Raw genomic sequence first — 10,211 nt, 5'->3', positions numbered from 1 at the left:
GATGGGACACAAGCAAGATGCTGGAGGTGACAAGGAGAATGTGGTTGGGGTGTTTCTGTCCTGTTCTCTTATACCTGGGAAAACAGTTCTGGCTGTAGCTGTTTCTCTACACCTGCAGCTCCTGCCACGTGGGCCCTCTTCCAGTACTGTAGCTCTCCCTGGGTTCTGGTAATGTCAATTCCTCCCTCCCCTGCTCTCTCAGGCCCCTGCTATTTGAATCTTTGGATGCCTTGACATCTACTGTTGGCTTCCTGAAAACTGCCCCTAGTCCCATCATCAAATTCTTTTCAAAACCCCAGTTTGGGTACCTTCCATTTCCTGATGGCCCTCAGTGATACACTGAGTTTGTCTTCAGAGAGAAGATGAACACTTCTCTCTGAAGGTAAGGACAGGATTTGGCTGTAGGTATTGGGGCTCCCTGTTGTCTCCTCTCCCAGAGTTTCTATCCTCACACTTTTCTTCTGGACAGTTTGGTTAGGTGACTTCAACCATGGTCACCCTCAGTGTTGGGAGTAAACTGAAGGTCATCTACCACTGCAGGCAAACTGCCACGGGCAGAAGCAGGGGTGTGGGGATGTTGAAATGAGAAGGTGTGTTCATTGCCTCTGGGGAGTCCACAGGCTGGCTGGGGATATAAGAAATCACATACCATTGAAACAACACTAATCACGATCATGAAACAATGGTCATTATTATTTATTGAGCACTTAATATGTGTCAGGCCTTGGGGCATGAGAAATTTCATTAATGAGGCATGATTTGACCTGTACTTTGAAGGAAAAAAAATAGGGTATGTGGAGAAAGAGAAAAAGGGGAATGAGGACACAGTGCCAGTGCTACATTCAGAAGTAATGGCTCCCCAACTTAATGGACTCGGGAAGAGCCTGCCCATGACACGTGATTCTCCCTAAGACCCTGGGCTCAGTGGGCTGCCCTGCGCTGTGATCTAGGGCATGGCTATAAAGGTGGGTTTTCCTAGGGCACAGCTGCCTGCACTAAAGGCTCTTCACAACCTTTCGATAACTCATTCTTGGATTCCCTGTGAGAATGTGGGCTGTGAACTCCTGCTTTGCCTTCTTCCTTGCTTCATGATGGTCGGATGGGGACGTGTACTATGGGGGCCACATTCAGGAATGTAATCCATCTATCCAGCCACCCATTTCTTTACTATTTACTTACTCAGATCAAAACACCTATCTACTTTATTCTTATCCCATCTAACTGTATATCCAGACAAAACCTTCCTGCAAATCCTCAGCTGCAGACCCAGCCATACACCTAGACTCAAGCTGAGGGGTGCAGCTGGAGAAAACCCCACCACAACCAGGCCAGTGGTGGAGCCACAGATCACTAGGTCCTCAGCATTCCCCAGCAACTGCTTTGTGGGTCCATGATATCCTCTTATCCCTAAAGATTGTCATTTCAGACCCTCATCACTCTCACTTCTGCCTCACTCACCTCAAATATCCTTACTGCCTTCTCTATTCCTCCTTAACAGCCTCTTCAAGGCCTTGCTGCCTCATAAGTTCAGTGTGAGAATAATTCATCTCTCTTCCTTGACATCACCTTTCGTTGTGAGGATTGTCACCTCTCTCATCACTTTTCTTTTGCCTAAGTCCCTGCCATCTCCCCATACCAATTCATGGACCTAAGTGTGAATATTCCAATGGCCTCCAGGTGGCTGAACCTGAAGGACATTTTTGGTTCTTATCTTGCTTTCTGCAACATATGGCATTAATGTCCTTCTTCCTGCAGGATCTTGGTGATATTTTTCTCTTGTGATTTGCAGGATTCCACTTCCTCTGTAGTCTCCTCCTCTCTCTCTATCCACTCTCTACATCTCTTTCACTCTCTGTTCTTCCTCTCCTCCTTTCCTAACTCAGCTCCTAAACTCACACTCATTGTCTTTCTCTATCTCCAGCTCCATCTAGAAGCATGAACTCTAGACCCAGTTGATGTGGGTTTTAGCATTTGAATCTTGGATCCACCACTTCCAAATTGAGCAACTTTTCATATCCTGCTGTGCCTACACACTGGAATAGAGCCTAGCTCATAGTTGACACTTAATAAACATCCATCATTATCCACCCAGTTGTCCAAGCACAAACCTAGAAGTCGTTCCTGAGTTCTCCTTCTGCATCCCTTCACCTTGTCCATCAGCAAGGATCTTGATCTTCTGATTGCTTCTTGGAGCTGCCCATTTTTTTGTTTCCTTCAGAGCTGACCCAGTTCAGGGACTCAGGTAGAGTTTGATTCTTAACTGTTCTATTTCTTTCCAGCTTTACCTGCCTGATCCGATTTTTACTTTGTAACCAAAATAATCTTTCTAATAAATAATTATGGCCTCATCCATGCTTAACATCCTATTAGGATTGCTACTGCTTTTAAGATGGAGTCCAAATGCCTTGGCATGCAGTTGAAGGCCCTCATAGATCTGCTTCCTGCTTCTTTCAAGTCATATTTCCTGCCTCTTGAAAGTTTCCCAATATCCATTCCATGACCTAACCACCTAATTTCCTAAAGATGTTCATTAAACTTTGTTCCAGACCTGCTGGATGAGACTCACTGGCATTGAATGTCCCAGGAATCTGTGTTTGACAAGTGTCTTCCATCTCATATGCGTCTGAGCACTACAAAAACTGGAAACCACTACTTTAGAAAATAAAGCAAAAGCATGCACAGTCCTTACCCTTAACAAGAGGTCAAAATGAAACTAATCAATGGATAGATGATTTAGTTCTGGCTATAAATGCCATAGGAAGGAGGTTATAGAAAGGTGCTATGACTTTCTGCCTCTTTGCCTACATTTTGCCCATTGTTTCTTCATTCTGTCACTCATTATGCCTATTTTTTCCTAGCTTTTGGAGAGGAATGTGCTCTTATGAAATGTGGAAGAAAGAATTACTCCATCCACTCTCCATGGACACTCAGATCTTCCCTCCTCATCATTCCTGAAACAAGACCCATGTCCTCATAAAACGAACAAGTATTATTTAAATCCTGGGTTTCTTTTGCAGGCATCTCAACTGGATCAGGATATGAGCTTTGTGGAAGGAAACACAGGAACCCCACCTGAAGTCTGAGGAGAAAATGAGAAGAAACAATGATTAGTTTTGGAGTCAGAACTCCTAAGATGGAACTTAAGCGAATCCCTTGGACAAGTCATAGCTCCTCGGGGCATCACATCTGGCAACTTTAAAATGGGTTGGAAAAGGTGATTATCAAATTAGTATCATTAGGTACCTTCTTGATGGGATCAATATGAGAATCTAACAGGATAAGAGCTGTGAAAACACCTATAAATCTTAAAATGCCATGATGCAAAAATGGATTAAGAAGGCTTGAAAACAACATTTGACCCTCGGATTGTTAGTATAATTGGTATTTTTCTTCCAAATGTGAGGTGGATCTGAGGTGTGGGTGGCAGTTAGGGTCAGGGGGTTAGGTGTCTGAGGAGGGATTACAAAGGGCTTATCTTTTTAAGTGAATGTTAAGAGTAGGAGGAGCCTATTCTATGAACCATTTTCATTATGTTCCTTCTTCATAAAAGGACCATGTCCTTGCCTGCATTTTGCTCTTTCTTTTGGAGCAAATTGAGCTCTGTGAATCTGAGAATTAATCTTCTTGGAACACCACATTTAACATGTTAATACTTGCTGAAAAGTCTCCAGTGGAGATGTTTCCCACCTTTGTCCCCATCCACCTCTCAAACTTAAGCTCCCACTGGTTCCTAAAATCCATCTCCATTATAGCCCAACTGGTTTGGTCACTCTCGCAACTCCGAGCATTGCCTATTGTGTTTAAGACAGGCTGACATATGGTAGGAAACGTCCAGTACATGTTTCTTTGGAGGTGAAGTATATCACTTTGTTAGGCTCAAAGAATTCCTTTTGAGAGAATTCTCAGTACCACTTAGGAAGGTTGAGTCCAAAGTGGTCAAGTTAGGTAGCAACTGGGAGGCAATCAGAGCTCTGCTCTCAGTCGACAAAATCCATACAAGGTCAGCCATTTTTTACTGATTATCTTTGGTAATCCTCTGTTCTCTCTCTCCTCTCCTTCCTCCTCCCTTCTGGCCCCGCACACCCAGGAAGGCAAGGTTTTATTCTAGCAAACTTGGGTAACAATAGATATGATTGTCAGCCTCCCTGGGGCTGTCCAGGTTTTTATGAAATTAGACATATTTGTCTTGATGTTTAGGAGTGAGCATGAAATTCAAATCTCTGTGTTGGCATTCCACGGGCTGGCCCTTTAATATTCCATGACATGACTTCATTGCGGTTTTGACAACACTGTATAGAAGCTGTGCTTACCATTGAAAATTAAAGCCACTGAAAGCGTTGACAACAGCAAAATTGTGAATGCTTCCCAGCTCCTGAAGTGATTGCTATTCCAGTTTGTCTAGAAGTGCTTATTGTGTTTGTAATGCCGTCAGTTCCACTTAAAGACGACTTGAAGTCGATGCCATACAGGTAAGTACCAAAGAAATCTCCATCTTCCTTCCTCTCTCCACTTTTCCATCACCTCCCACACAATTTTTCCACCCAGGGCCTATTTGCATTTGGTTATAGAGCTCTTGATTCCCTCAACTTCAGAGCCGGTTGATTGCATTTCTCTTTCAAGTTCCTAGGTTAACCAGACTTTCATTTTTCCTTTTGTTCATTTGCCTTTTCTTCTTCTTTTCCTTCCATGTGAGTATCAGGGAAATTGAGTTTTAGTGACTTACTGTACAAATCCCCTGAGCATCTGACTCATCTCCGCTTGTGTGTAAAGCACATCTTAGGTGGGGGATGAGGAGGATTTGGTATCTGAGGAAGGATTATAAAAGAAACTCTCCTTTGAAACCAATGCTAAGTGTAAGGAGAGACTACTCTATTAACTGTGACTTTAGTTTGGGTCTTTATAATATTGAAAATGGTAAAAAGAAAACTTAAAAATAACTATTTAATCCTGGTCAGCTCTGCTGTTGTTGTTGGTGGTGGCCTTGAAGCAGATGAACTAGCAGAGAATTTTGACAGCCTCCTTCCTAGGTTGGATGCTTGGTTTGGTCTTTGAAGGAGATTTCCTCCCCTGTCACAAGTTGACACAGGATGATTTTGTCAGAAAAAATTCTTTATACAAGCCTTTCATCCTCAAGGAAGCTGAGATTCTTGGAATGTAAAACTAAGATGCAAATAAGAGAGCTGAGAGGACTGTCTGGGTTGCTGAAAGCAGTGATCCTGGAGGGACCCTGTGGCAGATGGAGGGGCGACATCTGTAGGAAGGGTCCTGGGTGAGAGAAAAGCCGTATGGACGCCCACATCGGTGGTTCTGGGGAGCCAGTGAGGGGGCAACTACCAGGCTTCACCATCCTGCTTTCCTCAACACACTCCTTGTTGTAATCCACTTTTCCAGACCCTGATGGATAAAAAGAGGTTTCTGATGATGGATGATGAGCATTCCTTTCCATTTCCAAACAACCTCCTTGGATTTTGGAAAATAAGAACCCCATTGCCAGAGCGAGGCTGCTATGGGGGCAATTTGAATGGTGAGGGACCAGGATACAAACATCTGTACCCTGTACTCTTCCTGGACATGTCATAACTCCTGAGAGTTGGCACCATCTCTCATGGTCCTTGACTTTTCAGAATGACCATGTCGTTAAGGGGAGCCTGGTACTCAGATACCTTCCCAGGAGGCCCTGGTACTTAGAGATACTGTGTTCATTACTTTTCAGCAGCCCTTTGAAGCCTTAGCAAGTTGTTGGTGTCAAAAAGATTCAGTTGAATTAAGGAACACAGCTGGATTTTATAATTTTAAAAATATATTTAAACTAGAGGATTTTTGTTGTTGTTGTTTGGTGTTTCTTAGCTTTCCCAGCCAACCCACACCCTGGCTTACTGTTTATCTCCTTAAATGACCCACACAGATTTTGGTCTCGTTTGCTATATGTTCCATCCTTCTGTGACCATCCACAGGGCAGGTGTTGTGGTCTCTTGGAATGTGGATTGGAGTGGATTGGAAGCTTGGGGTGGGCCCTCATGATTATTTTCTGACTTTTTACTATCAGATTCTTTCTTTGGTGCCTAACTTCTCTTACTTTGGGGGTCATGTTTTTTATTTTAAAAAGTTGGACTTTTGTCCAGAACTTTGAAACATTGGCATTGTTCCATGGCATTTTGAATATGAATGATTTAGACATCACCAACATGTGACTTTATTTTTGTTTTCTGACATTGTTTTAAACTTCCTTAGGGAGAGTAATTTTCCCAATGCTCAATGAGAACTGTGGTAGTTCTCATGGCTTTTCTGCTCATTTTTAGATGCTATTATTGTAGGCCATAAACACAGGCTGGAGCCAATAAATAGTATACATAGTCTCATGTGATGATCAAAACTCTGAACCAAACTTGGAATTGCCTATACTTCCCTTCTCTGATTTGAACTGCTTCAGGCTGGAAGCCTGGGTGGGACATGAGGCACGGTTCTTTGGTTGTCTGCTGTTCCCTGGTTCCTTACGCATATCCTCCCTGACTTGGTCACGAGGCCCTGTAATGAATCTTAGGAGGTTGGAGGCGTGGGAGGGAGTGATGAGTGGATCAGACAGTATTGGCTTGGCTGGGCACATCATGGTCTCTGGTATTGGCCAATGGACAGAACTGATTCTTCCTCTTGAGGGCACTTTCTTGTGATTTTCAGAGGTTCCTTGCTGGGTCCCTTTGTTCTGAAGTTTCTCTGACCTGTGTGTGACCCCTGTCTAATTCAGTTGGACAATGTGACATCTTCTTTTGCCATGGACATCCAGTGGTACACCTTGAATCTCTTTCTACTGAGGACCCTGTTTCCTCTAGGAAGTTTCATTGGCTAGGATGCAAAAAGGCCCTAGGTAGCCTCTCTCCACCTGGCCCACATCTGGTCCACGAAAAACACTCATGCATATCTTGCTCTCTTCTCAGAGAGAAGGCCAATCACAGAGAAGCAGCCCTCACCACTGGAGTCGTTGGTCAACTCTGTCCTCACCCAGCAGATTTCCAGGTGGGTGTCAGACTCCTGCCTCTAGTTCCCTTAATCTTCTCAGGTGTGAGTCAGGTGGCAGCCCTCTCACTGTTTTTTTTTTTTTTTTTTGTGGTACGCAGGCCTCTCACTGAGGTACGCAGGCCTCTCCCGTTGCGGAGCACAGGCTCTCTAAGCGCAGGCTCAGTGGCCATGGCTCACGGGCCCAGCCGCTCTGCGACATGTGGGATCTTCCCGGACTGGGGCACGAACCCGCGTCCCCTGCATCGGCAGGTGGACTATCAACCACTGTGCCACCAGGGAAGCCCCCTCTGTGTCTTTTAAATGCAGAAATAGTTTCAAATTCCTGCATGTGGCCCTGTTGGAGAACCCTCTGTTAGGTCTGGGGAGAGAAGATAGCCTTTTCCACTTTAAATCCTTGACTGAGCTGAGGGTTGTAAAAGTTGCAAAACCATGTTCGATTTCTTTTTCCTTTGTAAATTCTGCATAAAGGGTTAGGGTTGAAAAATGAAGCAGGAAGTGTCCTGTTCTATCTTGTTGTACATCCTTGCCCTTCCAAGGGCCTTACAGTCTAGATGAGGGGCCAAAACAAAATGAGAAAAAGGTTAAAAATCAAGGAAAGAGAAGTTACAATCAAGTAGCCTGAAGTCTCAATTGCACGGTACAGATGATTAACACTGTGGTTCAGGTTAGGGTTTGGGTGGGTGGAGGAAATGAGGACACAGGGTAAAGTCATAACTGTGTGTTTTTTCAGAGCATTCAATTTTAGCCTTATTGGAATCTTACTGCTTTTCTACTTGAAATTCAAGATCTAAGCACTCTGAGGTGATGAGCCAAACTTCAAGGGTTCTCCTGGCTGGGAATGACTGGCTGAGAAAATGCATCCACGTCCAGGCAGCTCCTGCAGAGAAGCACTGAAAATGATGAAATACACACTTATATTAAGCATCATATGCATGGAAACCTTGTTCTTTTAACCTACATGTGTTTTTGACCAATTCTAGAAACCTCCTGAGAAACTCGGCACATGGGAGAAGGGATAAACTTGGGTCAACAACAGTCGCTTTGCCAAAACATTTAGACACGTAATTCCTTCAATACATATAGAGACAATGCACCATATTACAAGACTCTATTCCAGGCATTGTGAGATACAGTCAAATCTCTCAGGTAGCTATGAGATGAGAGTCACATAACCCTCCCGCCGCCCACCCCCCCCCCCAACTAGACTTACTACTGGGGACAGTGTAATGACACATCTGAGTGTGAGGACAGTGAGTACCTGGTCAATTCAGTAAGAAAGATGCCTTCCTGCTACCGTAGTCCAGGAAAACACCAGAAGATGGGAGTTGACTGTGTCTCACTTTGGACTTCACCTCATCAAGGGCTGGCTTCCTGGCTGTGCTCAGTCATGGCCTCCGGGATCCCCAAATGCACAGGTATTAACTGTATTTGATGCTGGCAAGGACTTTGGCAGGGTCTCTGACTCACCATTCCATACACCTGAAGAGTCCAGCACTTCCAGAATTTTTAGGCAGTGCTTCATAAGTACCCAGTGCATTTCCTGGCACATAGTAGGTCTTCTCTAAGTATTTGTGGGTTGATTTAGTGAGAACCTGAGTGGGAACGTCTGGGGTCTTATGATGCAAGGCATCTCTGGCTTTGACCCTGACTGGAATGGAGCCCCAGAGGTTGTGCTGGGAAAGACAAAGTCAAGCCTTACAGGGAGGTACCAACAGACCAGAGATGCTCTTCAAGAGCCTTTGTTCTCTGGGCATTTCTCTCTACCTTCCTATTCCTTGGCCTGGCATCTCCTTTGGAGGAGTTGCTACACAGACTTTCTCCTTCTGGAGGAAAATGACTGTGTTTGTCATAAGACTCTCTGCTAGGGGCACTTTAAATTGAAGTGGCTTTGGGGATAGAGTGTCAGAGAACTCCCAGCTTCCCATAGCCTCAGTTCTTTATTGCCAGAAGTTTCCTCTTTATGAATATACTTTCTATTCCTGGAATGGAGGGTCATTTTCTTGATTTCTGGTCCTGCTTGGAAAGCTTCCCACAGACCTATTTTCTGGCATGGCTCACCTCCCCGGGGACATGGTCAGGGCTGAATGAGGAAGTTCTTCATCAGCTTTCGACTCCCCCTCCCTGTGACCTTCCTCAGGAGGGTGCTCGCACTCTCCCCCAACTGTGGAATCAGCAAGTAAAATTCCAGGGTAAATGGAGGATACTTTCCAAGGGGCATCTGCTCACCAATGTTTGTATAAAAAAACTCGAATTTCTACTGTTGAAGGTTGGGAGCCCCGGGTCAGCAGCTGGAGGACCTCCAGGTCTCTGAACTCATGCCACCAAGTGACTTCCTGGTGTGCTCACATTGGAGAGCAGCAGAGCTCAGAACCTCCACACGAGTGGACTTGGCTTCCCCTCCTCCCTTAGGCAGTCTGGACGTTTCTGAGGTTATTTAATTTCTAACTTCCCATGGCTCCCAATTTAGGGCTCTCCTATGGGGTCCAAACACTCACTTAGGGCAGGCACGCAAGGTGGTGGCTGCTTCGACAGTGTAATGCGGCAGATGGTAGCACATCCCCCATCCGGGAGCCGTTCATTCCTCCACGACAGCCTCCTTCAGGGTTTCTTTATCTGATAGAATCTTGGTTGGCCGGTTAATGCCATGGCAAATGTCAGGTACCATTGACCTGAGGGCAACACTGGGACATGGGTTAGGCCTTGAAAAAGTGGGGCAGTCAAGGGAGAAGTGCCCCAGAGTGGAGAAAATGGAAGCTACTGGTAGAATTGAAGACAATAAAGAAAAATCTTCCCTAGTTTGGACATTTGCCAAAAGTTAACTCTTGTGGTCCATCACTCCCCTCTCTGCAGGGTAGTAAACCACTTGCTCTAATTTTCTAATAATATGAATAGCTAGTCTTTGTGGAGCGCCTACCTTTTAAGACAGGATATTTTTCCCTCCTTCTTTACCAATGAATGAATGGAGACTCAGAGAGGTTAATAATCTTCCCAAGGTGCCACAGCCAGTTGGTGGTGGACCTGGTATAAAATCCAAGTGTGTTCCCAAAGCTGGACTGCCCCACAGTCGCTCTGTCACTGCTAAACTCTCACTCCTGCTTTCCCTCCCACTCTTTTCTCTTTCCGGTCTGAACTTGGTACTGACTCGAATTTTAAGGTAGCTGGAGAATACTGATTTATCTGGACCATTCATTTGCCTC

The sequence above is a fragment of the Pseudorca crassidens genome, chromosome 12 (genome assembly GCF_039906515.1).
Source record: "Pseudorca crassidens isolate mPseCra1 chromosome 12, mPseCra1.hap1, whole genome shotgun sequence".
Taxonomy (NCBI): Eukaryota; Metazoa; Chordata; class Mammalia; order Artiodactyla; family Delphinidae; genus Pseudorca; species Pseudorca crassidens.
Note: the sequence above shows the minus strand (reverse complement) of the source record.